The sequence below is a fragment of the Passer domesticus genome, chromosome Z (assembly GCF_036417665.1).
Source record: "Passer domesticus isolate bPasDom1 chromosome Z, bPasDom1.hap1, whole genome shotgun sequence".
NCBI classification, from domain to species: domain Eukaryota; kingdom Metazoa; phylum Chordata; class Aves; order Passeriformes; family Passeridae; genus Passer; species Passer domesticus.
In genome coordinates this window covers 62,100,232-62,127,873 of record NC_087512.1, presented here as the reverse complement: position 1 = coordinate 62,127,873, position 27,642 = coordinate 62,100,232, and the positions used below count along the sequence as shown (strand labels likewise).

At 35.9% G+C, this 27,642-nt stretch overlaps 2 long non-coding RNA genes across 4 annotated transcripts in view; one reads left to right on the top strand and one right to left on the bottom strand.

Moving 5' to 3' along the window:
- LOC135289892 (uncharacterized) overlaps positions 1-21,356 on the bottom strand; it is a 31,018-nt gene extending 9,662 nt beyond the window's left edge. For both annotated transcript variants that reach the window (XR_010352623.1, XR_010352622.1), the window contains exons 1-3: positions 21,178-21,356; positions 10,801-10,889; positions 7,863-7,947 (exon numbers count right to left, since the gene is read on the bottom strand). This is a non-coding gene — a long non-coding RNA (uncharacterized LOC135289892). The remainder of the gene's footprint in view (positions 1-7,862; positions 7,948-10,800; positions 10,890-21,177) is intronic.
- Positions 21,335-26,870, top strand: LOC135289893 (uncharacterized). 2 transcript variants are annotated; one of them, XR_010352625.1, is made up of 2 exons: positions 21,335-21,486; positions 25,868-26,870. It is a non-coding gene; the product is annotated as an uncharacterized LOC135289893 (long non-coding RNA). The 2 variants fall into 2 exon arrangements; XR_010352624.1 differs by having other exon boundaries at positions 21,335-21,494.
- The last annotated feature ends 772 nt before the right edge of the window (positions 26,871-27,642 follow it).

Below are 27,642 nucleotides of genomic sequence, written 5' to 3'. Positions count from 1 at the left end.
TTAACACATTTTTGGCATTTTTTTAAGATACTGTAACATTATATATTTTCAAATATCTATTCTGGACAATGCTCTGGCAAAAAAATATGTAGTGATGGCAAGATGCCTAGTTTTTGTGTTGCTGTGGTGTGACAGACTGGCGTTCCTCTGTCAGTGTTATTTATATCTAAAAAAGGAGTGGGTTTTGAGTAAAACATGGAAAAGAAAGATAGCGTCTCTAGAATAGACCTGGTTTTATTTTTGCTGTGCTTGAATTCAAGTTACTGTATGTTTCCCAGATTTTAGTGTCAGGGAACTTTTACAATGTGCAAATACTGAAAAAGGTAGAAACACACGGTTCATTGTGTAGATTTTTCGTGAGACTTGACAAAACTGGGAAATCCAGCCAGTAAAGAGAAGTTGAATGCTTTTGCTAGTCCGGCCACAATACAGCAGAAAGTCTACAATATTGACCTTTCATCTGCGGCAATTAGAAAAACTGTACACATTTCAGTGCACAGCAAATCTTATATTTGTTGAATATACTATGTATTTTCTTCTAACACTGAAAGGGAAAAAACTAATAGTTTTTAACAGACGTTTTTGTTTTGTCACAAAACTTTGGAACAAGAGGATTTCTGGAAAGAACCTTCTGCTGTGGAACTGTGTTGAAAATGCTAATCAAGAACCATATAAGAAAAAAATATTAGAATGGATTCTTACACACATATTACTTTTTTCTGTGCCTTAAATTTTGAAGAAATGCTGAATTTTGTGAAGTGAGTTGCATACGGCAACCTGTCTGGTTTCAGGAAAAAAAAAAGGAAATTGTAGTCATGCAGAGATTGTTACATGTCAACCTTGCAGAAGAAAAAAACCCAAAAGTTTTGTAGGTTACTAGGAGGGAAATATAAGCTATCTGAGAAATAAAAAGAAGACTGTAGAAAATTTCTAATTCTTGAGCTTTCATACAATAGATGATATAGAAAAGTAACTTGGTGAGGAAATGCTTTGAAAATAAGTTTCTGGAGTTAAAGTTGAAAAATTAGCAAGTTTATACACAGTAGTTAAAAGAATTGACACTTCTTAACATGTCTTAACAGCACTAAATGGCCTGAGAAAATATTGGAATCAGTCTCCGAATCCTGGTCTGTGTTAAATCAAGCACACTGGGAAAACACAGAGGTAAGAAGTGGAATGGAATGGAATTGACTGGAGAAATGGAATAGGCAGATGTTTTCTGCATTTCCTGCCTCGAGTGTCTGATTACCATAATTAATCTATATTTCTTGCAATGACCCAGTGAGGGAGTGATTCTTTGATGCACCTGGTGAATAGAGGGACTGAGTAAACTAAAAGAGGTAATTGCTAAGGCAGCTACATTACGGTCTTTGTGAGTAGCAAACAGGTGCTTTCAACTCATCATAGCTGCCTACATCTCGGGGGAAATATAGGAATGCCATTGGAGTGCTTACGGCCTGATCCATGTCCTGCAGAGCTCATAGATGGGATTGCAATGACTCAAAAATTGAGTGGCTGCCTGATGGCAAAACTGGTGGAAAACAGTAGCTGATCCGTGTCTTTCTCTGGAAGCAAGTTTTATTGCTCCAGGGCATGAGGGAACCTGTCAGTTCAGCCTTTCCCTTCTTCTTCTTAAATCTTCTTTCATTTTAAAAGCAACCTCTCTAAAGAACTTCAGGTGGCATTGTGCATTGAAAGCCAAGGATTTTAATTTTAAATACCAGTGTCTTAGCAAATGCACATGCGAGTGAGCAGTACTGAAAGGTCCTCAAGAGACTGCATTGAAATGCTATTTCTTTACAATTTTGTGTCCTTAATACAGGTAAGAACCAAGAAATTCTACCTGGTGTGTAACTTCAGGAAAACCTCAATTTTATGGTTTTCAAAAGCAAGAAGAAAATTTCAAAAATCATATGATTCAAAATAACATTTTTCAGAAATTAAGTTTTGATGTGTTTAGGTTGGGGGTTTTTGTTTCATATTGGTTTTTCTAGATACTTAGTTGTAGTGAACATGAAAGAAGAATTTTTGGACCTCCATTTTCAAATTTACAAATAAGAGTAAGAAATGGGGGGAAGTAAATTCTTCAGTGCAACTGGCAATTCACCTCCTCAAACTTGGAGGGAATGTACGTACACGGAAGGAAGGGTTGAAGATCAACATCACCAAAGAAATAGTGAAACAAAACAAAGACATTCCTTTAAAAGCTTAATTAAGATACAGTAGTTGAAATACATGTCTAATTTGTGAAGAACAAAGTTAGTTACTGAAGCAATGTATAATTGGGGGTTGTAACATTTTGACTGATTGATTTTGATAAATTGCAAAATTAGTTTAGTGGTCTTTGTATGCTACTTTTAGTGCTACTTTGTATGCTTCACTGTGTACGTGTTTAGAGAACCAGGCTATAAAAAATAAGGGGAGTTTAACGCAAGATGAGAAGTTAGATCAAACAATTTGGACATGAGATACTCACTTCTATGTACATTATTTCCTTCATTTATGAATTTGTTTTCCTCAATTGTGTCTTGCTCTTTTAGTGGTATGATAGAAAATTTATTTAATGTTGGTTAATATGAAAAGATATTTTGGAAAAATTATTATTTTGATCTGGCACAAGCATAAGCTAGAATGAGGAAAAAGAGTGTTAATGGATATTGTGCTGAAGAATGAAAAAGGAAGAGCATTCTGATGACTGAAAGAAAGATCAGCAATTGCTCTTGGACTTGGGAGGTGACACAGATATGTACAAACAGAGCATTTATTATTTCGTTCATATAAATCACTATGTCTCCCCAGATCTCTTCTTTCATTCCTTGCATCTCATATCCCATAGAAAATTTTGTACCTTCTCATGGAAAAACCATGCACTATTAATATGTTCATGCCATTCCTTTCTTTATTTTAAAGGATTACATTTCCTAAGCAAGTGATAAGATTTTAGGAATTGCACTCTGGTATGAATAGCTGTCAAACACATAGGAGTTCCTGCAACTGTTTTACATTGCAAAAAAAATTATGTGCATGTTAATTATATAGTTAAAAGTCAGGGTAGAGCTTCCAGCCTATGAATACTGTAGTTATACGCCCACAGCATTGCAACATAATTGATCAAAACAATGCTTAGGGTCCTCTCATTGCACATTCATTTGGCATTCATTAGAGTATCACTGATCATAATGATTTCATTTGGTATTCAGAAGTGCCATATGTTTTGCCATAGGTATTCATGGACACTTAAAATAGATTGCTTCTTCCCTCTGTTGAACTCTCTGATGACATACTGATGCAAAATGCATTTGCACTGACAGAGTCCCTCCCTGCCTACCTGGCAACAGAAGGGCAGCTCTTCTGTAAAATCTGAATTAGCAATATGACAAATTTTCCAGTGCTGAATAAATGGATGTTGTACTAGTTACAAAAAAAAAAAAAAAAAAAAAAAAAAAGAAGAAGAATTTTACTTTTCTATTTAAATAATGTCCTTATAATTTTGAGCAGACATAGAAAATGCTCATTTTCAAGTCCTTTTATAATTAAGAATTAATCTTATGTCATATAGGTAAGATATGTTAGAAGAAGAGGATTTTGGATTAAGCAAAAACCCAGATAGAATCAGGATTTGGAGCTTCAGGCATGCTTTTGACTCAGCAAAAAAAATCTGGTATTTCTTTTCTTAATCTGTCTCAAATTACACAAGTTAAAGGACTTCTGACTAGCATGAAGTGAACTTCAGTACCTACACATACCTTTCTGCCTGCCTCTCTCCTGAGTTTATACAAGTCTAAGACAGAACAAGCAGAGCCTGATTATTGATCATAGGTTAATCTATTAGAAACTTTGTTTTCTCTGTCAGAATAGTTCATACTCCTGCTTGTACTGCCTTGCCAGTGCTGATGATAAATTTCCCAGGCTAAACAGATAAAAATAATGTTCCCCTTCTTTTCTTGTTGATTATGGTTTGAGAAAGTCAACTGAAATGATTTTTTTCTTCTGCTATTCCTGGGTAAGGATAAAAAAGAATTGATTAGACTCAGTATTTTCACCCTCTTATGTTCAGCAAAGTTACCTGGGAATGTGGAAGCCTTTTCTGTACTTGCAAAACGCTTGAGGATTATGTGTCTCTAATGAGTGTCATGTAATCTTGCTTCCTTGCTCTTAAAGTAGCTGGGCTTGAGGTAGATTGAGCACTACACGATTAAACTTCTCTGGGCTACAAATGCTCCAGTATGTAAAAGCTAAATTAATTTTCATTCTCATATTTTAACTTATTAAAAATAAAACTGTACCATGACCGTCAATTATACAAACTGAAACACAAATCTCAGGAGGCAAATGCTTAAGTCAAAAGGGAATGGCTTTGTAAAACTACAATATCTTCCTTAATCTTTCAATTACTTCCTTTTTTTTCAGCATCTTGTGGCTTCAACACAAGTTCAGGCTACATTTTCGGTTTCTTAAGCCAAATACCATATGTATTATCAAACCCATATTATTGTAACAGGTGTTTTTAGTTGGACATAGCAACATTTCCTTTCCTCTACCACTTCAAATAGAAAGAAAATGGTAGCATATAGGAAACATGCCCTCTCTGCAGCAAAGAAGAATTTTGCAATTTCTTGCATGTCCTGCAAAAGTCATTCTTGGATTGCAAGGTATAATTAAAATGCGCTTTCAAATCTAGTTTTTTGACACTGTTGAATTAATAGGAAAGAGTGAATCTCCTTAGTGAATCTCCAGTGTCTCACTACATCTTTGCTATTTCCCCACAGTTTCCTGAACAAACTTTCTGACTGCCTTTTCTTTTTTCCCCCTAAAGGAAGTGCCACAAGTTATGCTCTTATGTCCATGTTCAAATGAATAAAGCTGCTCCATTAATAAAAGTACTGAATGATGAGTACCTTCATTAATTTAAATCTATTTACTGTATATCAGCCTTAATCTTTAGAAACTTCATATTCTTTCTGAAAAAGCTGTTGATCTATGAACGGAGCAACCCTAGCACTAAATTTTTTACTTCAACCTCAGTGTTAACTCTTCTAAGGCACTTCAGTTATTAAACAAAGTTCTGGTATCTCTTTCTCAAAATGGGGGTGATCTTGGACATTTTTGAGTGAAACTAAATACCAGAAAATGGTTTTAATTTTTTATAAATTTGTATCCTCCTAATGATTAGTCTGTTGCCCAAAAGCAGATGAGAAATTTAGGTGGGAAGGGAGATCAGAAGATCAATTTGTATAAAATCCCACATGGATCAAGGCCAGTTGAGATCTAGTTTTTTAGGACGTTACCTATCTGAGAATAAAATAACCAGAAAGAGCTTCATGAACACACAAGATTTCATTAAGTGCACTTCTCTACTGCAGCTGTCCTAAAACAAAGCTGTGATATTTTTGAATTATAAAATACGTGCAAAAATATGAGTGTCACACTAATGCTTTTATGGATTAATATTGTACTTGAAAAAAAAAACCCGCACAAATTCAAAGATACCAAATAACGTTGACAAGCACCCAGAGGCAGACCATTTCTGACAAATAATTAAAACATGAGATGTTTTTCTTTGTTGTTAAGATCACCTTCTTCCTTTCCTCCCTTCACACAGATTTAGCCCATGCAACAGCACAGGCGGGGGGCTGACCTTCTGGACAGCAGCTTGCAATGAAGGACCTGAGGGTCGGGGTGAACAACAAGATGTCTACAATCCAGCAACCTGGCCCAGTGGTCAAGAAGGTCAGTGGTATCCTGGGGTGCATTTGGAATAGCATTGATAACAGGTCAAGCAATCCTGCCCCTAGTGAAGTGCTTCTGGAGCATCGTGTCCAGTTCTGGGCTCCTTGGTACAAGAGAGACATGGAGCTCAGCATTGCTTTAATATACCAGCTAGGTGCAACAATATTTTAACTGCAAAGGCTTTAAATTAGTTTTTCTCAGAGTTTTTTGGAGTCCTTTTAATTTTATCTTTTTTTTAAATTATTTTGCCTGGTCCAAACCCATACATTTTGAGCGATAGTTTGCCTGAAGGTGTCTATTGTTGTTAAACCTGAAGGTTCTTTAAGTCTGATGCTGAGACACTGTATTGTTTACTGAGGTCTGCTGTTTTCTTGCACTTGTGAAACAGAATGCAACATCATCTGACATATTATTTTAAATTTAGAAGAGAGATTTTTGCATGATGCTTTTTGCACAGATCTGAAATTGACAATATCAAATTAGTGACTTGAGTAAAAAAAATCAAGAGTAATAGATGAAAATTAACAGTAGAATGAGAAGCTGCCTAATGAACTCTAAAAGAAGCAAGTTGCAGCAATTTTGCTTCCTGTATCTTGGTGAATATTGCTTAAAAGCGTACTTGTGGGAGAGAAAAATTCCCTATGGCATCACTGTTCCCTCCTCAGAGGCAGAGCTCCCCTGAGCTCAGAAATCCCACAAAAATAATTTCTTTGAATAAGAGGAGAGGAAGAAACAGTGAGAGTCCTAAGGGAGTATCACATTGCCTCTTTACACCGAGGACAGAAAGAGAACATCAAGCCTGATTTGAAGAATATAGGAAGTCTGAGGCTGAACTAGGATCTGAATTACTATCTGTGACGTTTTGTAATCTCTGATATTTCAGCCAGATCGTCTTAATTATACAGAGTCATTTGTTCTACTACCCTGCTGCCATCCTCACCATATTTCATTAGGATAATGTCCTGCTTGCAGTAGTCAGGAGACCATGGATAGGACATAGAGGTTATTCTATACCACCTCATATCATTGTCAGAGGTGCAAGGAAAGGAATCTCTTACAGTCAGGGTAGCATAGCAGTGGTCATGTTTGGGGTAGGGGCTTTACAGTGAGCATTTTGCATGTGAATCACTCTATCTCTTTTGTAGACTTCTGTTATTAATATTATTGTTGTTACTGTTAATCTTCTTATCCCATTGCTGTTCCCAGCAAATAGTTCTTATGACAATCCATGATCTTTGTCTTTTGTGCCTCTGATTCTCTCCATGCCACTGCAGGCATGGGGTAGTAGGGAATGAGCAAGAGTCAGCATGGTTTGGAAAGTTTTAATGGGAGCCAGCATTGCCACAAAGCAAAATAAGGCCAAAGGATATGTCAAGGTAATTTTAGGAGTCAAATGGCAAGATGGACATAGTCAGATTCCAATGAATGTGGTCAACAAAATAGTTGTCCCCACCAACTAGCAAGAAGGACATTCTTTCCCAGTATTGCTTTCCTAGGTGCTGTACCTTTTTGGAGGATGCACACTCCAGATTGCAGTCAGACTGCAACCCTCTATATCAAGTGACAGGGAAGAAGAATGGGCTACAGAAGATCATAGTAACAGCAGACAGGTGGATTAGGCTGCCAAGATTGAAGTGTCTCAGGAGGATCTGGACTGACAACATAAGTGTGAATTATTTCTGACTTGGTCAGCCTGTGACATCTCAGGTCATCAGGAAGGAGATGCAGTATTACAGATAGGCTCATGATTCAGGTGTGTTCTTGCCTCAACCCACAATCTTTACCTTTTCTTCCTACAATCGTGCTCTCCATCCCACCACAGGGGGCAAGGGGGAAACAAGCAAGCAACATGTGGTTTGAAGAGTCTCAGTGGAAACACTAACTGGGGAGTACCATTCCTAAACTACAACATAAACAGAACACTAAAATCAAACAGTGGCATGTACACAAAAGGTTTCCGTAGTTCATGTAATCCACATCAGCAATAACTACTGGCTGACCATAGTGTCAAGGCCTACTGCAGAAAAAAGTCATGTTTCTTTAACTCTGGTCATTATTTCTCCCTGTTATGACTCCAAGAACAACTGCAGTTATATGTGACTCCCTTTTACTCTGTAATACCATGAACTTACATGCTGTAAAACCTCATGGAAGTCCTTGAATTGATGTCCTGGATTTTTCTTCACCTCCTAAAATTTCTTCCACTCTTCCAGAATCCTCACATAAGGAGAGGTGAGCACATAGGTAAAAAAAAAAAAAAAAAAAAAAAAAAAAAAAAAAAAAAAAAAGTGAGTAGATTTTTCTTAATTAAAGTCCTGAGGTCATTGTTCTGTCTGCATGAGGAGAGTAAGTTTAAATTTGGATATCACTTATAATACAATCATTTTTATCTCTTATCTTTCTGAATGGCAGTGTGCATATTTATCCTCTGAGATTTACTACAGAGGCTGTATGTTGTGGTTACACTTCACCTTCTTCACTGTTCCTGGAGAACCCACTTAGTATTATATACAAAAAAGCTGCATGTATAAATACAAACATTCAGAACACTGCTTCCTGTCCACACTATGTCTTAAACACCCACTGAAAAAATGGCAATGGTAATTTATCAGTGTGGTCAAAACATGCTAGCCCCCAGAGCTAATGTGATGCTTGCCTATCTGACCATATATTAATAAAAATCAGTAGCTTGCACATTTCATAAGAAATATTGGTGCATATGACCAATGTCTGAAATTACTGATGCTGGACTTCAATGATTTTAATAATTATTATAAGCACAACTATGCATTCATTGTGGTCTAAGCAAGAGCCACATATCAGTTGAAGATTTTCTACTCTAAGGACATTGATCAGATACTCATTTGTTCTGTTTCTAGCTTGTGTAGCTATAACATTATCAGAAATATCTTTATAAAACATTTTTGTTGATTTTTCTTTGGTTTTATTTGGGCTTTTTGTTTTAATATTCATGTCAATGCAAATAATTTGCTTTAGCAAAATACTGGTTAAGGGTTTGGAGTCTGATCAACCATCTAGAGATGAAGAGTTCTTCTGAAGACATCCATCACAATGTGTCTTATGAGTGCTGGAAGTACGAATGCTTCCCTAATAATGAAATCTAGTTTTGTGGGGAAAAGCTACCTTCACTTAGTACTAATTTGCTGGGATTCTCTGAAACAGGTGATCAAATCTATACCCTTTCTCACCTGCCTTTCTAAGCTTGTAACTAAGTGAACCGTTACAGACAGAACAGGAAAGACAGGAACCTAAAGCTGCTGCAAGGTCAAGGTTCAAGTAAGAAGGAATAGCTTGTTCACAGCATTCCCAAAGGGAAGAAAGTCACTAAGAAATTAATTGTGCACCCATAAATTAGAGACACATGGTTTTTTCAACGCTGTTTGTCAAAGACACTAAAAACTGCACCAGTAATATTGATGTTGCAGGTGAACGTAAAAGAACACAGTGTAACAAACATTAAGAACTGAATATGTTTTGGCATATTCAGTCCTTTTATGCAATTCATCTCTCTGAAAATGACTTGTCTCTGTGGCCCCTATATGCCAGAAAGTGGTTGAGGGAATAAATATCAGTAATAATAAATTTCAATCATGAATCAGAACCAGATTTTTTTTCCTTCAGCTTTGTTATCATGGCTGGATCCAGACTTACTGCAGGAGCACTCACACTCCAGTCTGTTCTGGGAATAGATCTTGTAAACAGATCTTGGCAAACCAAGCTACAGTACAAAAAGCCTGTCTAGTGCTTCCTAAGTTGTAGGCAATATTATCAGACAGACAGAAAATATTTTTTTATAGTTCCACACGCCTTGCGAGGACATGCATACCACGCACCTTAATAAATGCTGAATTTGGTGCAGAAATAGAAGGCATGTATAAAATCTCTTCTTGAAACTAGCAATTTTTAACACTGGCTAGGACTAAGAGTACACAGAATATAATATTTTTTCTCCATCTTCTCTGGACTTATATCAAAATATGTTTTGTCTTGTGCTTTTGACATGTATTTACAGTCTGAAGTGAGTGGCTGAGGGATTAGCTGCAATGTTAGCATTCTACTGCAGCCATGATATTTGAAATCACTGCAGGGCTGGTCAAACAGATGAAGATATGTGCCTGTGCAAACACATATGCGTATGCAATAGGAAATGCTCTTTTTGGTGGGTGAGACAACAGAGAGAAAGGCATACGGTCCCTGACCATGCCATCTTATGCTAATTGGCTCATTACTACACAAACACAAAATGATTAGCATAATAATTTTTAAAAAACATGTTCCCAGTTTATGTTCCTTCTGAATTTCTGTTTTTTCTCCTTTTCTTGTGTCATAGGTAACATAAGTATTCCCCCACTAATTCATGTGGGATCTGTGAAAGACCAATCTGCTTTTGCTTAGCATATGACTAATTTATGTTTACCTTCCTTATTAAAAAAGCACAATATTTATGTTAATTAACTTTTATGCAGTTAATACCAAGTGTTTTTCCAGCAAATCAGTAATAAATTTTAATAAGGGTTTACAAAAATCTATGACTTCATAAGATGGAAATTATTTGAGCAAAAACCATAAAAAATCCCTTTTGCTTTCATTCTAAAATCCAGAGCTGACTATGCACAACTTTTCCCGAAGTAATTATACACTCAGAGGCTTTTATCCCACAAAATAGGGATTGTATTGGCAAACCCAAACTTCTCTAGCATCAGTGAGCATTTTACAATTTTCTTTTAAACCTACTGCTATCTTCTCCTAAGAATTTCTTTAAAGAGTGCATGTTAACAAGCATTCAGCTCTGTGTAGTGGATAGAAGGCAAATTCCTTTTTGGCATGTATGTATGTGTGCGAATTAAAGTGCAGTCTGTAACTGTCACATTCCATGTTTTGGAACAGAGAAAAGGTTCTAGATCTCTTGCTGTGCTAGACACACTGGCTCACAGGAACAGGAAGATTTTCCCATGGGATATGTGCATGTATAGCATTGTTCAGCAGGTTTGTTTTACACCCAAACCCCACAGTCTATGTCTTTATGGGCTGGACTGGGAAAACATTTACCTGGAGTGAGTGGTGAGAAGAGAGAAGCCAAAGTTGAGAGTATATTCCAAATTCAGCTGCTTGCCTCCAGAATAGCTGATGAATTGAGTCTGAGGAAGGAAACAGAAATTAGAAATATTGTCTCCTGATGTTTAGGAGACAATATTTCTAAACTATTGTTCGGAAGTAAAATTCCTTATATCAGCAATATTAGTGGAGGATTGTATGATGTGGTCTGCTCCACAGGCAGGAATAAAATAAGACTGTCAGACATTTACACAAAGGGCACTTCTTAGGCACAATGGGTCCAAAAAGTCCATCTGTTCCTACACTTCAAGTAACTGTCCAAGCTGTTTGGAAGTACACCACAGAAAAATCTTGTGGTTCAAAGACAGCAATAGTGGTACTGATTGTCCCTAAGAAACAAGGTAAAAAATGGATATATAGGATTTCTGCCTTCAGAAGAAAGCTGTATTTTTTTGTGCACAGACTCAGGGTACAGTTCATTTCCTCCGACAGGGATCCAAGAAACAAAGCAAAAATAAGTGCAGTAGGTTGATAAGAAAGTTTCAAACCATAATAGAGCAAGAAATGGGTCTCCCATTCTGTAAAATATGCAGGCTTTGGAGAGAAAAAAAAAAGACAGACCAATAAATATATGTTTGCCTTTAACCTTAGAGGTTAGAAAACATTATAATATGAACTTTTCAGTGTTGTGTTTTTTTGGTTTGGGATTAGGGGGTTCTTTTTTGCTAGTTTGATTGGGTTCTTTCGTAGAGAAAAAGATTTAGCAATACAGAATATATAGGGTTCACTAGCGTTGCATACTAATGCTCAGGGAGTTTCCTATTTCAAACTGGGATGCTTTCATGGAACACCACAGATCAGTCTAGACATAGTCAACTTTATCTTTAATGTACGCTGTTGCATAAAAGAGAAATAATCTCCTAACAGAAGATTATTTGGGCATGGTGTGGAAGAGAGTCTTACTCTAATTGGGTGGAATAGATAACTGACCTGGTGTACCTACAGTTCCCAAATAAAGCCTTGAACTGTTCTATGAATAAGAAGTGGCTGCTGTGTTTGATTAGAATTTCTACTGCTTACTTAGTAATCTTATCATTACAAATACCACATCACTACAAATTATGATGCTAGTGCAACATATTTTTCTGATGAAGTTACATTGCAAACAGAATTCTAACTTCATGCAAGATAAATTGTATTGCTGAAAGCTCAAAACAATTCTTTGGTGACACTGAATGCTTGTTCAAAAGAATCCATTTTGTGTAAATGTAATATTGGTAAATGAAAGAAAACGGAATATGTATTTTGGACAATTTAAAAGGAGTTTCTTCACATGTTCTTATTCCTCATGAATTATTTCTTCTTTTGACTGGTTTTTTTTTTTTTTTTTGGTTTTAGAACATTCCATATTTTTTATTCCATTTGTCATTAATATATTTTAAACTATATGTAACAGTTTTTAATAAATAGAATCTTATATTTGCAGACTTGCAGACCTCTTCTGAATCATACATAGGTACAAGTTGACAAGAGTCAGAAGAGATTGAATGAAAGCTGAAAAATTACCAAATCTTATTGCAGTCAAGTTTGTGTGAATTAAAAAAATTCTAATTAAAGGCTAGAAATCAAACTTTGCCCTTAATCTTTTTAGTACCACAGTGCTGGTTCTTGTAAGCCACTTAGCAGCACTGAGGTATCCCAGCCCACTGGCACATTTAAAATCAGGCTGCACTAGAAAATAAGTTTGTAAGAAGTACAATTCATGGACAGGGGGTGACTTGTTTAAGCTAATGGAGCTTTTGTCTCTCTCATCTTTAATTCTGTGAATTCAAGATAAAAGTCAACAGCATTGTGTAGGGTTTCATCTTCAAAAATTACATTTTCTCTAACTATTAATACATTTGTGTTATAATAGAGTCTAAACACTAAGTGAATCCACTTTTTTCTTACAGTCCTTCTAGGACATAGACAGAACCCACTCATTTAAAAGTAGTGGGAGGCTTTTGACATATTTCTGTATAATTTATACATGAGACTATCATCAGAAATTTCACCAAGACAGTACTGACATTTCTCACTAAAGGTAAAAGGAGGCACAAGTGTCTGGAGATAGGAATATTTCCTCTCCTCAGTTTCATAAACATTTCAGTGAACCAAATGTTTGAAAAACTTTCCACTCTGCAAATTGTGGAAGATAAGGCACCCAGTCCTCCTGGTTTTTTTACATATATGTATATACATACACACACACACACACACACACACACACACACACATATATATATAAATATATATATATATAAGTTTATATATATATATAAATACGTAAGTATATATATTAAGGGAGTCTTCAGGAAAAAATATTTTTTAAAAGTTGGAATATTTTAGGGGCTGACTTGACAGTGCTGAGCAAACAATTATACCTTTTCAGGTATAATTGTTTACACAATTATACAGTCTGAGTTCAAAGTTTCACAGAGGGCACTATATGCACAGTAAATTTCAGAACAACTAAAAAATTATCTACCTAAATCTCAGCTTGTTAAATTGTCTTTATGAATGCCCTCAGATGAATATGCAAGTAAAGCAAATGCCCATCTTAATGAAGATAAACTGTCAAGTAAAGGTGCAACATACTGTAAAGGAAGACAATTCAAAAAAGGCAACACTTACATATGTAAATAAGGATCAGAGGAATCCTAATTATCAAAAAACCCATTTTTTATTATTTATTTTTAGTTTAAGAAATAGCACTGATTAAGTAAAACTTGAAAGCAAGTACAATATTTAACCAGCATTTAGAATTAGATGAAGATCCCAGAGCAAATTTCTGAGATCAGTGAATTCCAGAACAAAAGTAGGTGAAGAACAGACAGATGAAGACCAGGAATATTTTTATTTGTGTTTTCTCCACTGTGGTAGAATGAACATTAGCAGCTGGTTGTCCTTACCTGTAGAACTACAGAATAAACATAAATAGCAACTTCAACAAGGTTTATTGTATGACATATAGAAGACAATAAAATTGGAAAAGAAGAATGCGAAGTCTGCTCTGACTCAGTCATGCTGAAGGTGATAACTTTTCACCAGAGAACAAGCCTCTCCCTGCACTTACCTACAACATTATCCTGTTTATCACAGAATAATTAGATTGGAATATACATCCTGATATGATCCAATCCAACAACTTTTCCTTTTCCAAGGTACCAAGGAAATTATTGCCAGAGAAAATGTTACAATAAAATAATGGCATATTAAACAATTACAATAACAATAACAATAATGATAACAATAACAATAACAATAACAATAACAATAACAACAAACAATAACAATTAATTTTTTTAATTATCCCTTTTGTATTATATTCACTGAAAATTCTACTCAAAGTTGTAACATTTATTTGATTTCTCTTGATTTTTTTTTAATAAAGTGTCCTCAGCAGAAATTGCATTTTGATTATGATTTTACCTACATAATTTCAAGATGGTTTTGTTTAAATAATGAAATATATATCTTTTTTTTACATTATGGATGTGTAATATAATGTATCATATTTGATTGGAGATTATATACTTGGTTTTTATTTTATCAGTAGAAATGTGGATGAAATTTATTCTGAAATGTCAACAAAATTCATTAGCTTTGACTCTTTATACTATCCCTCTACACTTGAAATATGATATTGGAAAGATTTTAGCTTCCTCTAAAACTACATTTTGGAAGTTAATTGCAGGTCATCAGCCAAGGGCCTTACATCTAAGGCATCCAGACACAATAAATGTTTAATTAAATTCTTATTATTTGGGATTTTCCATCTGTATTACCCCCATTGAGACTAAACTGCTCTATTTCTATCTATGGGCTACTTCAAATCCTATTTATCAAATTGTTTTTATTATTATTTTATAATTTGAAGCAGATGAGACATATTCACCAACAAAAAATACTTAAGATAATCACCTTGAAGATATTTTTGAAATTAGAATAATGACATGCTTCTTAAGAAAAGTGAGTTTGCATCTCATTGAGCTAAATGTTTGAAAAGCTAGGTACAAATCCTCTGAGGCCTGTAAGGAACTGGTAGGATACTTGTATGTTGCAGCACGAACTATCACCAAGAGAAGATTAGTGGTCAGATTCTGGTAAGCTGTAGTATTATGACAGCTGCAGTATTATGACAGAAAAGTTTTACTGAAGAGACATCAGAAAACTGAGAAGAAGCAGTTGCATGATGTTTAATTTTTAAAAGAGTTACACTTAGATGAAAAAATCATCCACAAAGATTCACTTCTAGAAAGGGCAGAGGTACTGGGAATTGGCACTATACTCCTTGTACCTCCCATGAGCTATTGGACACTTTGGAAGGTGACTTCAGTCATACTGAAGCTGTATATGTCTTAATATATACTAATATTTGTTTTCAAAGTCTTGAATTTTGCTGTAGAATTAGTGAGTGAAAAAAGTTCATTAATGGCATTTTATTATTTTAGGTGGGAGGGAAAGAAAATATACAGAAAATGTAAGGAAGAAAGATAGAATAGAGTGCCATTCTGGGAGTTAGAACACATGAGGATGCTAAAACAAATTTTATATAATAATATATATGAAAGTTATATATAACATGAAAACTATGCTTGATTCCTGTTCTCTTCCCCTCTTAATTTCTTTGATTGAAAGCAATCTTTGTAAAAATGTGTCATTCCTTTATGATAAATTTAAACATTATCTAGTCTTAAAATTTAAATTTAAACTGAATTTTAATAAAAGCTAGTGTTTTTTTAAAGACTCCCAAGCATTATAGCCTAACAGGGACAAGGATGCTACAGCTCCAGGACACGTCATACAATTAGCAGTGAGGCTGAAACACCACAGGAATGTGTCTACATGGCCAGGCACATGTATCACAGACATGCAGTGCACTCAGACAAGCACAAACAATAACAGCATCATTCTGCTCCTCTCTCTGAGCTGCCAGGATAGTGGTCCACTCATGAAAAAGTGTATGCACAGATGTGCAGGGATAATGGTATACTCACAAAAAAGGTCGTGCACAGATGTGCAGTGCAGAGCCCTTCAGCAGCGAGGTTTAAACACTTGGATGCGTCCAATGGCAGTCACCAGCTCCCAGTATCCCCCAGGGAACCTCTAGAAAGTCTTGCATGGTCCCAGGAGGCTCTTCTCCTGCATGCAACAACATATCCCCTACTCTTCTCTGTCCCAAAGGTGACTTAAAGAGCAGTTTTTCATGGCTTACTATGATCTCCAAAAGCTGACATGTCCTGTTATTGGTCTGGGGAGAGCTGGGGCAGCCGATTTTTTCAGAGCAGGCTATTTTACTTTGCAGATGATTAAAGACCAGGGTTTTTTCATGCAATAGAATGATTCTCCTATTCTGTTGTGTAATACTATCATCAGAATTAAAGAAAAAATATCCCACTGTATGAATCATTCAACCTTCTAGTGCAGTGACTTCTTAAAATATCAGGACCACCTCCCCAAAAAAAAAAAAAAGGAATTATTCTCATGCAAATAAAACCTTATAAAACATTTTCATTAACTTTTGACCTTTAGTTGAGACTACATTAACAATCATGAAGCAAAAAAATACTTAAATGTTTACTCTGAAGGTGTTGCTGAACGTCATTAGATGTTGGCAATTGAGCTAAAAATACTTGGACTCTGAGAACCACTTGCAAGTTTCAGAGAAGGTAATTGCAAAAAATATTACCTTTTACAAAGTTATTTGGAGTTCAGTCCTCAGAATATACACAATGCAGCCTTTTGATATTTTGATTTATTGGTTTACAATGTTGCACAGCAAGGTGTGCATAAACTGATGGACAACATTTTGAGCAGAAACTTCTGAGGCATAACTCATTCCATAAATATTTTGAAGTAAGTCTTTGTGAACTGGATCACTTTCAGCTCTGAAATAATGGAAGAATAAGGATGTTGCCAACATGAAGATGGTGTAGAAGACCTACTCTTAATAAAATAAAATCCAAGTAAACTCACTTAACCCCATGCAGTTAGATAATTTGGGTATTAAATAAGCATGTTTGAGTAACAGGCTTTTCCCTCAAGTAGTAATTTAGGAAAATTGTTGTCACATACTCTTCCTCAGCGAACTTCAGTTCATGACTGCAGCTTGAAGCACACCTATGACAACCTTTCTGTGATTGGCTGGCAATTACTCTAGCAATATTATGCAGGAGAGATTAGTTGATTATTGATTCAGCTGATTTGGTTGATTTGATTTGTAGCAGTTGAATTTAAAATATTGTTTGAAATATTTCTAAATCTTGGTTTACTCTATGGACTTTGCCAAACTGTCTATGAATGGGAGTTAGATTCAGTATAGTTAAACTAATAAAAATGCAGGAAGGTTCATATCTCCTGTTTACAAAAATTCTTCAAAATCCTGAATTGGAAATTAAGGAGGATGAAATAAGATGTTAGCATGTGGTGGTTTAAAAAAAACAGCTGAGAATTAAACTCCAAACAAGCACCTCTCCTTTCCTCCACCCTGCTCCAGTGGGAGAGGAAAAGTAACTGAGACTATGGGTTGAGATAACAAACTACTGAAAATAAACAGCAGTGGAAAGAGAAATCCACAGTAAGAGCAGTGATATTAGTAACAAAAATATACAAAAGACAATGTGCTTTGCACACAAAAGGTGTTCACACCTCAACTCAGTTCCACATGGCCCACCGAGAGAAGGACAAGGTGATGGATGCTCTCCCGTGCCTGTGATTCCTGGCCCTGAGTCTGAGCCAACAGAAACAAGATGGAATTATCCACGTTGTGTCACCCACTTTTCAGACCATTGGGCTCACCTGTGGTCAGCAAAACTCAGCTCAGCTCAGCTCCTCTCCACTCACCTTGGGTTTGGCTCCTCCCCGCTAGACTGGGGCTCAGCTGGGCTTGGCCTTTCTCCACCACTCAGTGCCCATGGCTGCTCACTGCACCAGTGCTGCGGCACACATGGACTCAGCTGAGTTTGGCACTTGGAGTTTTGTTCTTCCCAAGGGACAGGAAGGGATGGGCAGCAGTGGGAGAGAGACAAAATCTATGGTGTTGGTCCTGCCAACTTCCCCAAGAGAGAAATGGAACAAATGGGGCTGTTTCCAGGGTGCATTCACTTTTTAACTCCCCTTGAAGCCATGCCCCCCAGGGATTAAATTCTTGGTATAGAATAGCAACCTAGCCAACCCCACACAGCTCTAGGCTCTGCCCTCCACAACACCTGCAAGCAAAACTGGGACCTAGTGTGATTTGGCTTTAATAGGTGTTGCAGAATTAAATAATTAGGTTTAATAAAGTCACATTTTGCAGGCATCGTATCTTCTGAGCATTTGAAAAGAATTAATTTTCAAAAAATCCTGTAGATGTGTTTGTTTCAATTCCTTTTAATAATAAACTTGTATTGCTTATGTGGAATAATATTCAGAATGTACTCCTCAGACCTGATTTTCAATTCAGCTGTAATTGCAGTAAGCTGAAGAATGTAAGAAAATTATTTTAACTTAGCTGTGATGGTCTAGAACTGGTTTACAAGCACTAAAAATTCTAAATAACATAAATGATAAAATTAAATATGAATATGGATCTTTTATACTATGAAGCCCTTAATATCATGGGTTTATCAGTGTAACAGTTATATTTTATCTACATAGGTTTCTTAGTAAGAAGCCAACTCCAAACAAAATGCTAACAGAAGGATGAAACACTGTCTAATGCTCACAGTTAAAATTCCTATGTAATTAGAAAGAAAAAAAAACCCATATGTTTTGTTTTGTTTTGTTTTGTTTTGTTTTGTTTTGTTTTTGCCAACATGTCAGAGGTTATAAAAAGGTCATTAACCCTTTTTCATCAAGTTTAGGCCACTTCATTGGTCTTCTGATCTTAGAATCTTGAAACAAATGATCTTTTGTTCTTCCATCATGGCATTTGCCATGCTCGTTTATTAAGGACTATTCATTATAAAAGAAAAAGGAAAAAACAAGCCAGACATTTCAGTCCAGGGTCAACAAAAGTTAATCAACTGGGCAGTTTACAAAAAACTGTATCAATTTCTACCCTGTTGTCTAGCATGAGGCCTCCAAATTGGAGAAGTTAAAACAATCTAAGGACGAGTAGGAGAGTTTTGTTGTGCATGAGTCCAAAATTTAACAGAAAGATTTAGCTTATTTCATGCTGTATGGAAAGTGTTTTTGATATATTTATGTCTTGCAGCTAAGCTTCTTCATTTTAAGTATTCATGTTAAAAATTTGATTTCAGCAAAGCTATTTTTGTGTAATATTTTAGGGTAATTTTAATTTTAAATTTCTTTTATTTTTAACACATTTTATGAAAGTGTAATAGGCTGATCCATGTCACATGCAATACAACTCCGTTCTCTTTGTTGAACCATGTAAAAATGAGGACTGGCATATCCATACCTACTGAAAAGACACTTACAGGTGGGACCAATGTCATGAGTGTGAAGGAGCTCACTGATTAAATGTGAAGGAATTTTAGCTTTTAAATAGCTACAGTTTTATTTTACTTATCGCAGAAATCATAAGATATGCAATGGAAAACAGCTCTTTTAACAATAGCACATACCTGATTTACCAAAACAGTATGATACTGGTGCCTTAGTGAAATGGAAACTTTTCTCTTCCTCAGAAACTTGCTTACTGCAGTCATTTCAATGTAGATGAAACATCAAATTTCTCGGGAGTATCAGTTGTGATATATAGACAAGTAATTGCCATGTGAAGCTTTAAGGTAGTCAGTCAATACAGGAGACTGCAGAGCTGAGTAATGAAGATGCTTATTCACGGGAAAGGAGAGAACACAGTCATAGCATTGTTGAGAATACACTCAGTCTCATGGTTCATATTTCTGAAGAAGTTGTTAAGCAGCATCAGACCCAAAACTGACCCCTGAGGGGTCAGTAAAAAGCAGGTACCAACCTGCTTTTTCACTGGTCTCCACCCAGACATCCAGCCATTGACCACACTCCCTTTGAGTGCAATCATGAAGCCCATTGCTTACCCACTGAGTGGTCCATCTGCCAAATCAGTGTTTCTCCAGTTTACAGACAAGAACTTTGTGTATCAAGCACTTTGACTTAGAAGGCTTTGAATGTGTCAAAGCCAGCCTTGTGTTAATCTGGTGTTGCACAAACAGATTTTTCTAATTTCAATATCATTACTGTAAGTGGTTAGCATGAACCCTCTGGCCATAAATTGAAATAACTTTGACTTGAGCCATGTGGAGCTTTGCTTGATTTGGTTTTGTTTGTGGTGGAGGTGTTTTTGAGTTTTTTGGGGTTTTCTTAATGTCAGGAGAACGTTTGTTCACACAATTTTGGCTGCACAGCATCCCATCCATTCCTCAGCAGTGACATGAATTTCTGATGGGGAAGTAATTTTTTCTTGGGGTTATGAAGTGTTCTTTTGGAAGAACATAGGCAGCTATAAATGGTCAAGATTCAAGACCAGTGGATTGAGTCCACTGGATTGTTCAGTTGACTCTTGTGAACTGTGAACAAAACCAGTACTTGCCATACTGTGTTAGCTAATATATTCTGTTTTATGAAAACCATCATTATTTTATGGAATAGATTTTCAAAAGGAAATTACAAGAGGAAGAACTTATGATATCATCAACCAGGGGTTTGTTTAGACTGGTAGGAAGTGGCAATGGAAGGGAAGAAGCTGGCATGGAAAAAATGTCGAGAATGTAGGAGGAAATTAAGACAGAAACAATGATTTTAGAATGAGCGGACACTCATTCTATGGAGGAAACATGTCAGAATAATTAGAAATAGAGAAACCATAACGTAGAAGGGAGGAAGATTTTAACAACACAATCACAAGGACTGGTTACACATTAAAGGAAAAATGAGCTATGGAACCAGAATAGGGAAAACTACACACTGGTAATCAGAGGAGAAAAAAATGAAATCTATTAGAAGGCAGATAAAGAAAGTTAAAAAGTAGTAATTTTTACTCATTTTAGTCTTCAGAGTGAAGGAAAGAAGCTGTAGATGTAACTGTTACATTTTTGAAGTTCATAGTATGAACACAGTACTCAGGTAACGAGAAGCTACCTGGTACCAAAACACGTGTTTTTAATGAATTCATCATTAGGTAAATAAAACCTGGGAAAAGAAACAGAATTGCAGAAAGAAAATGTATTCTAGAGAAGAATATTGAACTAAGTTTAAATAAATGTAGTTCTGTTTTTTTAGTGGCTTCCAAATAGAAAATTGAGGTGAATAATTAAAATACCTTGCCTGAGCAAAATAAACTTGAATCAGCAGTGCAGTTAACACATAGAGCACAATTATATAATTTGAGTAAAGGACTCTCACCTAAGAAATATCCATGTGGGACCAATGGCTAAGTAGCAGACACAAGTGTAATGAAATAAAAGGTCTGACAGGTAACTCTGGTAGTCATCTGTGTAAGCAGATGCCTCCAATATATACAGCACACTTAAAGAACAGTCCTTATCTTTGTACAGTGGCTCGACTATGGAGTCTACCAAGGCTGCTGAAAGACCCATTGTGACATCAGCAACTTCAAATCTGGACACCTGTGTTGGAGCAGGCACTGCACTGCACCACTCGTGACCCTCCAGGCTCATGAAGATGGGGAAGGAAAGGATAGATTTTTTTTAGGTAGTCAGGTACCCAGATTCTGTTTAAATCAGTTATTAATATATTCTAAAGGTGATCTTCTCCGCAAACTACCCTGTTGTTGGTGGGAATGTAGATGAAATTATGTTAACAGGTGTCAAAATGAGAATGGAACTGTGGCTATGTTCTCTTTTTATTGATTGAGCATGCACTACAGTGGGACAAGGTCGAGAGCAGGAAATTGGAAGAGAGGGAATACAAGTCTGACTACTGTTGGACTACATGAAACTACAAGTTTCATGTTCAGATAATCTCGATGAGCTGGGTTGAGAATTTGCAGCTGAATCTTTGTGTTACAGGCTAAGTTAAGATTATGTTTACTCTAGGTATGTGACACAGATTTGTTCCCTTAGTTTCTGTGGCCTTTTCAGCACTACAGGATTTGCTGTGAGTTTTGGCACCAGCTATCTTTTTCCCATTTATTTTTGTTGTTAATTACAAAAAGTCAGGTAATGAAATCTGAAAATTATCCTTTCTGGCACTTGACTGTGACACTTTTGAGGGTTGTTTGTTTTTTGTTTGGTTGGTTTTTTTGTCAGCTTCATGTTTGCCTCTGGCTGTGGCACACTGAAATGTTACTTCTGGTTTATTGCTAGCTTCCATTCCCTTTGATTCTGAGAAGGTTTTTAGCATATTGGTGGATTTTAGATTTTAGATTTTTCAGGAATTGCTATAATCAGAACCAACCCCTTGACTACATGAGAAATAGCTTTACTTGTTTGTTAATCTATTCCTTTGAATTTGCATTGATAAAAATATTTTTGTTTTGTACATGTAGGTTTCTTGGAAAGTAGACAGTGGATTTTAATCATTATACCATAAAAGACTTGTATTTGGAAAATGTATTAAACAAACAAAAAACAAACAAAATCACAGGTCACAAATTTTGTACCCAGATTAGAATTCAAGACTTCTGTTACTATAAGGCTGTCAAAACTCTGGCTTTATTTTAAATTCTGCTTGGATCAGAAATTACAAATCAGTTTCAATGAACTTTTTGACATCTGTCTTCCTCTTGAATGTAGTGTAAAGCTAAACAAAATCTTATTTTAATACTTATTAAGGAAAACTTCATGTAAGGCAGCAAAAGGATACTTATAATAAAATTCAAATAATCTAATCCTTCTCATATATTGTATGTTTTCACTTTACATTTCAGAGTCATTAAAGGTTTTTACAAAGGCTTGTATTTATGAAAGTAGAATGTTCACAGAATGTAGAAACATATGAAAAGGCTGTTTCTCACACTGTGCTCAAGTAACCCATCAGTGGGAGTCACACACCGGTATCAAAAGTCAGTCATTTACAAGTCTGTAAATGAGAAAATAGAGTGCTAATAGCTTAATACCAAGACCACTAATATCTACATTGGCTGACATACTATTAATATGTTTGAGGGGTACATTGTAGCCTATCAAGTTGCCCAGCCCTACAGTTTATAATTTTGAGTTCATCATATTAATCTTTCAATTTTAATATTGCTTACAATACTTTTAATTAATTGTAAAGAGATTTTTGCACAACCTCTCAGAATTACTAATAATATTACATCACATTATATTACAATGTCTATTAGTTTGATTAATTTGTCAGTTTCACATCAGCTCATTATGACTGTTTTTATTTAAAAGTCAACATGCATAAAAATGAACAATATTACCCTCTATCTCAAAAATTTATCTTCTATTTATTTTGTAATAAGGTAATTTGTTGATAAAATTAATGAAAATTGTACACTTGTATATATGTGGGCTTACTACATGACAAATGAAAAAGAGCTTGCTTTGGGATTTTACAATGAAGTTATACCATTGAGACACAACTGTACTGGTAGCCAGAAGTGGAATCATAACATTTTAGAAATGAAATATGATTAATCATCCAGTTAATCCAAGCAGAGATAAATGGCAATTACTGTAGTTTAGGGTATATTTTCAAAGCCAGGAAGAGATTAGCCTCCAGGTTCCCCATGATTTTAATGGGAGTTGCATAGCACAGTCCCTCGACATTGCTTTGAAAGATTGCCTCTTGGTACATTGCATTGCCATTAAAACTATCAAGAAAAACTCATGGGATGTGAAAGCTGCTCCATCTTTTTGACACATTCCTCTATGGAAAAAGCAAGGACTGGCAGGGGAGAAAACCCACCAATTTCAACAAGAAAAACTCTTTTAATTCAAACATTCTTGCTTTCTGAAAACGAAAGACTCATGCTTAATTTTATTGCATACTATGCAATTTTTTTAATGATTGTCCCGTTACTTGGGATTACAATAATTGCAACCAGTTTGTGGATTTTCTGATGAGATTTTCTTAATATGGATGGGTCCTAGCTATATTCAAAATCGTTGGTGAATCATAGGAAACTTTTTTACTGAAACAGAATGCCAATTATATTAAAATCTTTCTGCAGAGCTCTCCATCAGAAACCACAGTTACAGATAGAAAACTGCCAAGACACCTTGCAGCTTTGAGATTTCAGTTGTTAGGACTTCAGATTTGCTCCTAGCAAGCGTTTAATCACTTCCTCCCATCTCAGGAAATTTTAGCTCCTGATGTCTTGAGACAGTTTCTCCATTACCTCTCTGATTTCAAAAACAATGTTAAAAACCACTGTAAATCTAAATTCTGAGGCTTCTCCAGGTTCTTCGCTTCCTGCAAATAATGCTGTTGTTTTGAAAGAGAAAAGTCATATGCACAGAATTAGTCACAAGTAATTTTCTGATTAAATGAACTATTTTTAGTTCCCAAATTGAAAAAAAAATGCAATGTCAGATCCCAGTATGTTCTACTTAGGGTTATGAGGAACTCATGGTTTTAAACCATCTATATGACAATAAAGATGTCAGCCAGTTTTCTGGAGCTGCCAGCTGGAATGAGATAACAATGTTCAGAATAAATGACAACAGTATTATAGAATGTAATGTAATTATAGTTATATATGGGGTTACAGAGTGTCTGCATCGTGTAGCTCTGATAAATCTTGACAGCAGCTCAGATAGAATAAAACTTGAAGGACAAGCATTAACTTGACTCTGCTGCCTTCTCATGATAACACTCTTCATCAAAGATGGGCTAAGCAGAAGAGATTACACAGCAGTGAGGTCTACAGGGGACTCTCTGAAGGGAACCTTGTAATGCTTTATCTTCAAAGAATTCCCTATCATATTATTTTCCTGTGACATGTCAGTTTACCCTACAATTAAAATGTGTAAAGCTTGCATGTGTCTGGGAAGTGGGAGGGTGTGAAATGATACAAGATGCAAACAGAAGTCAAGCACCTAAAATGCTAGAAATGAAAAAATGGCTCAGAAGGACTAAACCAAAATTCATTCCTCCCTCTCCAAGCTTGTTATTCCCCTAAATAATGATAATAATAACAGACACCTAATTATAATAAAATCAAACTTGTGAAAGAAAACCAGTCACTGGCCAGTCCTAGGAGATGATGGCAGAGGCCTCATGAGCTATTATAAGTATTTTTCCAGAAGCCATTTAACCTGAGAGGAAATGAGAGAGATATGGTTTCTAGCTGGCTACCTGAGGAGCCCTTCTGCTAGAAGCACTGAAAAATGTATTAAAGATAAGTATATATTAAATGGGTCTCACTCTCTTCCATTTGGTAAGAAAATGTTTGTGGAGATACCAGAAAAATTCTGAGCTATCATTCCATATAGAACTATAGGAAAAATTGAAAATAATAATTAATTTGCCATAAAGGCAGACAACTTACAAAATCACCAGTCTAATTTTGGTAAGAACTTCAAATATCTTCTTGTCTTGGGGTGATGAATTGGTTATCTAGAAGAGTAAATAATTTTGTGGAAAGTGTATACTTGAATATGCATGAATAATCTACATTATTTAACCATTATCTTAGCCACTAAGCAGTATAATGGGTACTTGTGTTACATGAACAGCTTCCACTCTCAGTACTGAAGAATTTGAATCAATAAGTGACTGTTAATAGCATAAAAGCCTCGAAGACTTCAGATAGTACACAAGAACAATTCACTGTTTAGGAAGGTGCAATGTAAAGTAAAGATGTAGCTGTAAGAAAAGTACTTCTGAAATATATTTGCAGAGCACAACTTACACTGTCAAACTCTGCCAAACTCATTTGAACTCTATTTGGACACCTTTTGGATGTTTCCCTGATTTCTTTTCTTTTGTATGGTGACACAAAGGTCTGTAGCTGCACATAAAATAATTTCTATTTAAATTAATTTTAAATATAAATTTATATGTATCTTTTTCATGTACATATTTTCCCCTACATTAAGCTGTCATTTGAAAACTGAAAACAGGGATATGGACAAGGCAGGGACATATAATGCATTCTTTGCCTCTGTCTTCAACACAGATGATAAACCAAGGAGGGGTCAGCACCCTGAACTAGAGGACTGTGACTGCAAGAATGATCAAATCCCACCAGACACTGATATAATGTGGGATCTGCTGCTTCACCTGGATGCCTACCAATCCATGGGGTCTCATGGGACTCATCCAAAAATCCTCAGAGTTAGCTGATGTCATAAAATCTCTCCTGATGATTTTTGAGCAGTCTTGGGAACCAAGAAAGGTCCTAGCTGATGGAAGCTGGTGACCATTGTCCTGATTTCCAAGAAGGGCAAGGCCTGTCAGTCTCACTTCAGTGCCTGGCAAGGTTATACGGAAGATTAATCTCACAGTATTGAAAAACACCTGAAAAACAATACAGTCATTGGTCACAGCCAGCACAGCTTCATGAGAAGAAAGTACTGCCTTCCTTTTATGACAAAATAACCCACCTTATGGGTTCCTTTGATCACGAGAAGCCAGTGAATGCACTCTTTTTGGATTTCAGAAAAGCTTTCAATGGTGCCTCTCCCAGTGTCCTTCTGGACAAAATGTGCAGCACACAGCTGGATAAACACATTATGGTATGGGTGAGCAACTGGCTCACAGGTCAGGCATGAGGGTGATAGTGAATGGGGTGACAACAGACTGGTGACCTGTCACCAGTGGGGTTCCAGAGGGCTCCATTCTTGACCTTGTGCTCTTCAGCATCTCCATAAATGACTTGAACTCAGGAGTGGAAGGAGGAGCTGCTGACTTCCTCAAAGACAGGGTGACCCTACAGAGAGACCTTGGCATACTGGAGAACTGGGCAATCACGAACCATATGAAGTTCAACAAAGGAAAGCGGCAGATTCTGCACCTGGGATGGGACACCCTGGGCAACAAGAGCCTGGAGAGCAGTGCCTTTGAAAGTACCACAGAACTAAATGCAGTACCATTAATTTGGAAGATGGAAAAAGCAGTAAAGAAGAGCATAGAAAAGGGAAAATAAAGTTTTATTTGATTCTTTTAGAAACATGCTAAAATGTTAGGTTTTGATCTTTGATCTACAAACTCATGTACCATGAGAATGGATTTCGATTTCAGATAGTTTGTTGACCCTCATAGGACCAATGAGAAGGTCAGAGACAGAGATGGAGTACACACTTCTGACCAAAAGTTCAAAAGTTAATTTTTTTTGAAGACTGGAAAATTTTAAAAATTTAAAACTTAAAATTTCAGTCTCATTTGCAATTTTATTTGGTAATACACTTCTGACTGGTGACTTTATTAAGTCAAAATATGAAAAACCACATAAGCTTTACAATTTGAGTGTAAACTAATTTCTTCTTTTACTCAGACTCTTGGAAATGTTGAAAGCAAAACACATCTGTCATGAAAGAGAAATGAGGCTGAACAACTTTATGAGATTAAATCCATCAAGGTCATCTAAGCTGAATGATCCACAGACCCGTTGTCAAATTACTGATATATTAAGGTGAGATACATCAGGGCAAAGACATGAGCTTATGTCTTTCCTAAGTGTTTACTACTGGTCATTATCGGACCTAGGATACTGTGCCAGAGTAAATTTTCACCTCATTCCATGGAGTTGCTTTTCTGTAAAAAGTGGACAGAAGTAAAATACATGAAGATTTGTTACTAAGAATAAAGAATACCATTGCAAAAATCTCTCTGAGAAAATGACCATACCTAAACTTTACCTGTTAATAAGAACTGCTGTACTCTCCTCTGAGATTTTTCAGAGCTGTATTTTAGAGAAACTGTAACTGGAATACCAGATAGAAAAGACTTCCC